The sequence below is a fragment of the Eleutherodactylus coqui genome, chromosome 2 (assembly GCF_035609145.1).
Source record: "Eleutherodactylus coqui strain aEleCoq1 chromosome 2, aEleCoq1.hap1, whole genome shotgun sequence".
NCBI lineage: Eukaryota > Metazoa > Chordata > Amphibia > Anura > Eleutherodactylidae > Eleutherodactylus > Eleutherodactylus coqui.
The window spans coordinates 261,790,923-261,796,922 of record NC_089838.1 but is presented as its reverse complement, the minus strand read 5'-3'; the positions used below and the strand labels follow the sequence as shown (position 1 = coordinate 261,796,922).

At 40.0% G+C, this 6,000-nt stretch overlaps 1 protein-coding gene across 1 annotated transcript in view; it reads left to right on the top strand.

The window, feature by feature from the left end:
- The first annotated feature begins 1,999 nt into the window (after positions 1–1,999).
- The window catches only part of CILP (cartilage intermediate layer protein), a 39,366-nt gene continuing 35,365 nt past the window's right edge, over positions 2,000–6,000 (top strand). The window contains exon 1 of the mRNA XM_066592903.1: positions 2,000–2,041. The gene's annotated coding sequence lies outside the window, so the exon portion shown is untranslated. The remainder of the gene's footprint in view (positions 2,042–6,000) is intronic.

Genomic DNA, 6,000 nt, shown 5'->3' with positions numbered 1-6,000 from the left:
TTCTTGTGTTAATTACTTATATATATATTCTCACCCAGACCAAACACTCATTTTATATGCCAACCTTTTATGTGGCACAGTATCAAATGCTTTGGAAAAGTCCAGATACACAAGATCCAATGACTCTTGCCAATCCAGTCTAGAACTTACCTCCTCGTAGCAGCTGATCAGGTTGGTTTGACAGGAGTGATCTCTCATAAACCCATTCTGATACGGAGTTATATAGCTATTTTCCTTGAGGTCCTCCAGGAGAGAATCTCTTAGAAACCCTGCAAACATTTTACCCAAGAAACCTTGTTGTACTGTACCACGGGTCCCATTTATCAGTAGTGTTAACCAAGATGATGTGCCCTCCATAATATATTTGACACAAATCACTAGTACTAGACATCCTTAGGTCCCCTTGGGGCTGTAATATAGACCAGAATAAGGTGCTTGTACACAGTAAAAGGGAATATTCCATAATAACTTGTTTTTGGACATTTGTTTTCATACATTTTTCCCAATTTATCCATTGTGGCACGGATCAAGGTTAAAAGTGGTCCATATTTTTCATAGACATGTCCCATTTTTATCACACATACTAAGCCACATTTTTGGCAGGTTTTAATTGATAGACCTTTCCCAGTGTACGAGATTGGCTCTGATTCAACAGAATCAACAGCACTATTGTACTAAGGATGAGCTTAGGGCCCTTTTACACGCAACGATTATCACTCAAAATTTGTTCAGACGATCGCTTTGGCTTTTCTGCTGAACGATGGATTTCATGTGAGTGTGAAATCCATTGTTCGCGATGGCAGGGACTGCGGGCTGTGATTCTCCATGGGAGCGCTGATAACATTGTTTTCAGCTGCAGTCCCATGGCGGAACAAAGGGGCTGTATGTAGACAACAGATCACCTGCTGTTATCTGTAAACAGCGGAGGGAGACCCATTTACATGCAAATGAAGCTAATAAGCTACTAATGGGCAGTAGTGCTCATTAGTAGGTTATGCAAAATGATCGCTCAAACTGTCAATCACACTATCTTTTAAACAAATTTTGAGCGATCATCTTTGCGTGTAAATGGGGCATAAGTTTTGTATACTAGTCAACTTACGGTACATTTAGGTGCTCATATGTACATAAAAGAAGTCATGTACTCAGTTTGTATGTTGCTGGAGCACTGAACCATTGGCTCTCGTTGTGCTGCCATATGGTGCCGTACAACTCTTAGAGCAATAATATAGTGGTGTGTATGAGACCTAAGACCTATATCGTAATGAATGGTGAAAAAGGAAAGTAGCACCAATCAAAATTTACTGTGAAAGTCTGCCAACACATGTGTAATACCATTGGTATGCAAACTTCTTAGACAGCAACATGCGTGACCATGCTTACATACACCTTCACAATGGGCCAAATGTCCATGGCATAATGGCTTTAATGATGTTTAGTTATTGCGTCTAACGTAGTTTATCTGCCTTTGTTACTTTGTATGAAGTATAGTACCTATATTTACATCAGTCGTGCTTCTGAGCATCCCAAAAACTTCTTTATACATTTTGGAAACCATGTGAAGCTGCCAAGCCAAAAAGTGTCACTGGATATTGTTGTCAAGTATTGGCATATATACAATCCTTAATGGTTTGCTTCATGGTAAATTATTACTTCAAGAAAGGGTTGAATTGCCACAAGGGGGATTAAAAGGGAACATTCAGGTCTTGGAACACATTTGAAAACAACAGGACCATTTTTTTTAGATTAAAATGAGAAGATTATGTGGTTTTTAGTGTCTCAAGCATTTAGCTAGTTTCGTCACTTATGGGCTTCTGTATAGTAGGGTGTCTTCCTGTCATGCTAGATTGTATGAGATGCTCTATACCCCTGTTGTAATCCCTTTGCAGTTTCTTTGCTTTTTAAGATTTAGTTTCCTCTATGTCCTGTGGCTGCCAGACACTCCCGAGCTGTTAGCTGAGCTGCTATATAAAAAGACCCCCGCACAGCTCAAGAGGAGAAACACAGCTCTGCAGGACAACTGGAAGCACAAGCAACTTTGGTAAGACTGAAAACTTGACGACAAGACCTCTCTGACTTATCATTTAAAGCACACATGCTATAACAGGACAAAACATATAGCATATTAAACCAGGCTGAAATATTATTAACACATATAGTAGAGATAGATAGATAGATAAATAGATAGATAGATAGATAGATAGATAGATAGATAGATAGATAGATAGATAGATAGATAGATAGATAGATGGATAATATTAATTTGAACTTTATTGAACACTTTTCTTAACTAACTAAGCATTTTATTTTATGCAAAATTTAACAAATATTCAGTTAGACTGGAAAAAAAAAGACTTTTTGTTGCAAAACTTTATTGAACACTTTTTGAACTTTATTGAATACTTTTCTTAACTAAGGATTTTATTGTATGCAACATTTACAAATATTCAGTTGGACTGAGATTGAAAACTTCACTTTTTGTTGCATAATAAATAGGTGACAAAATATAATATTAATAATAATAATAATGATCATCTTCATTTATATAGCACAGACGTATCCCTCAGCACTTTACATCACTTGATATTATGGGTTCTGTTGCCATTGGCGCTCACAATTGTAAATTAACCTATTAGCATGTTTTGGGATTAGCGATTATGATATTGTACCAGTTGTGAGGTTACATTTATATGTATTATTTACATATGATTTATATACATTGCAGTGAAAATAGCATACAGTAATTTATTTGCAAGTATTTACTTTGTATCTATGAGCTGTTGTAACTGGGCATAGTATTTGATCCTAATGTATCATTAAATGGGGTCTAAACCAATAAGTACAATGGACAGGCTCAAACTTTTAAAACTTTGTCTGTTAACATGCAATAGGCTGTAATTACTTTTGTGTGTCTATAGAGAAGATTATGGATGTCATACATATATGTACGGACTCACATACACAGCAGTGTGGAGTAGATACACTTTTACGTCATCTACACTCAGGGCTTGGATTTAGGCTTAGGCAATTTCCACTACACTGTTGGATTCCATTTGGGGGTTACATCACAGGTGCCAAAAGCAGCATAGTGACGGAAACCCCGAATGGAACTATTCACTGTCCTTACTGAAACAGACATCACTTTACTATATATATGGCCATTCATTTCTGTTATATTTAGAGTATAGAATAGTGTATAAACTACTTAATTTTACTATAATGAAGAAAGGGAACAGGTGAGGAGGATTCCTTAAAAACATGTTTCTCTATTAGCAGTAAGTTAAATGTCAATTTTCAGAGTTTGTATATTTTTACATACATCGATATTGACATTTTTATGTTCAGTTACAGCAGCCACTTCTGCAATAATCACAACAGGAAGTGCACACATTTAGTTATCAACTTTTACGGAGAACTTGTCATGTCCTTGGATCACCAGGATTGACTCTATTGGAGCTTTTCTGTTGTTCCTAGGCCTTGTATTTTCCCGTACCAAGTCCCATTAGATTACACCCCCAGTCCTTTGAATCTATCAAGTGTTAATCTCCATCAGTTACTCTCTATCACATCTGATGTCACCCATTCACATTGAGTAATGGAGACCACCCAACTGACAGATTCAAAATGCCAGGAGCCAAATCTGATGGGACTTATAGTGGAAAAATGGGGGAAGTAGAGAGAAAAGAAATGCTGTGATTGAGTCAGCGGGGCCATTGCTGGAAAGTTATGTACCCAGCCCAGCTGACTTTGAAATATGACAGGTCCCCTTTAAATATGCTACGCAAAGCTGTCATCTTGCCATCAAGTACTATCAAAAAGTCTGTGTTCATCCCCAGCTTAGTCTATAAAGCCCACTTTAATGTATCCTATTAAAGAATTTTGAGTTAATAGAGGGGTTCCTCTGTTGAGGATCCTCATATCTCAACCAGAGTGGAGCATTTCCCGCTATGGAAGACCTGTCCTGCCCTGGAATACATAAGCAACCCATTTATTTAAATGGACACTGAATATGATAGCCAATGTGATACCTATGATACCTAGCAAAAGTGCAAATAATTGTATTTACCTAACATGACACTTTTGTGGTGAAAAATCACTAAAAAGTGGTAACGGTCTCACTTCCTCCTATTTCACTGTCCACTTTTGTCAAGTGAAATCCGTCTCTAGTAGCAGAGATAACAAGACAGAGAACCAGAAATGGAGCAAGGTTTTGCAGCTAATAGTCATCTGTAGAGAGAGGAGGGGCAGAGGAGGCAGGAGAATGTTTCACACAGACATGCTGTTAGAGAAAACTGAAAATCAGAAATACAGCCTGCAGATAGGAAAACTGGTGAAAAATACAGAATCTAATATTTGCCTTAGGCCTCTTTCATACAGGCGTCGTGTTCACGCTCTAATAGGAGTGCAAAAAAGTTGAGTCTCGTTCGGGTGAAAATCGTGTTAACGGAGGAATTTGCAGCGCAGAAGTCCCGAGCTTCATTCGCGCAAAAATCCTGCATTCACACAAGGGAATTGGCACGGCTAACAGCACAGTCTTCTCTCCATACTTGGAAAAAGGTATTTTGAGTGGAAAATCTCAAGATAATATGCCTTGTGAAAAAACACAAAACAAAAAATGTCTGCTGTACTTGAACCGCTACGCAATGGGGCTTTTTATATTGGACGCCCGTAGAGGCAAAGCTGCGTATAATTAAACATACTTTTAGAAAGAACGTTTTGCGTGGGGAAAAGTAACGTTTACAGATGCAAACAAACAGGGGAGCATAGAAGGCAGCCGTAAAAACACCTGATGAACATAGGGCAAACACTATTTTCACTGTGTGGCTTTCTGGCGAATATAAAAAACGCTCACACGCTTGCGTCTAACACTCTTACCCTTGGCTTGCACTGGCAATGACTAATGAGTAATTAAGGCGAGCTGCTTCACAGCCAAACTCCCTACTCTCTCCCTTTTTGTCCGGCTCCCTTAGGAGTCTATGGAATCTCCTTTGCAGCATGCACCAATGATAGGTCAGGTCCTATTGTTTCTTGCAGCACGGACCTTAGATGCGAGCATTGTAGCCACGTATGTCCTATCTTTTGAAGGTGCGAAGTCTAAAATTCCTTCATCTGAGCATTTCCATAGGAAACCATTGGTTCTATTGAACGCGATTTTTTTCATGCGCCTATTCTGCGCGAAAACCAACCCTGTATGAATGAGGCCTTAGTGTGTCATGTGTCCGTTTGTAATAGAAATATTGCCACCATGTGGCTGACACACTATATGTGGGCTAAAAGAGGGGGACTTGACACCTAATTTTTTACACTGCAGAGGACACTGTGGCCCCCAATCACCAGTTGAGGCAGAACGATGCAGCGTAACCCACTCACCAGTGTAGCGGAGAGGGGTTCCTGCTGCACTCACAGTCAGCGCCCATATTGAAGCGCTGTACAGGAATGAACAGTGTGATGTGGGAGGCTGCTAAGCGTGGGGGTGGGAAAAGGAAGCCGTCTCATCCAAATTCTACTGTGCCCTACACTCAGCAGTGTAGCAGAGAGTGGCTACAGCTAGACTAAAGCATTTGGCTCCGCTGCTTCTGCTTCACTAACCTGTGGCCGGTCACTCCTGCTGCATTCAGAGCCCACATTGAAGTCTGTACAAGAAAGTAGAGTATGATGTGGGCAGTGGTCATTGGCTTCTATGCCCAGCAGTTCCTATTGCATTCAGTGCCCACAATGAAGCGCTGTGCGAGAATGTATAGTGCAAAGTGGGTGCTAGCAAGCGCAAGGGCATCCATGCTTAGCGACTCCTGTGCCAAGTGGTTCCTGCTGCCAAAAGACTTGGGGGTGGAGGACGTTTGCCTCCCAAATGAGTGAAATATTTTAATTACATGCGCTAAGAATAAACGAAAAGCCTGAGGAGGCTTGAGAAAAATTCTGACAGTGTCTACGAAAGTATGCCAGTGGGGCAACACACAGAGCGACCTCCAGGTTGAATTGTCCTGGGTACTTTGTGCATTC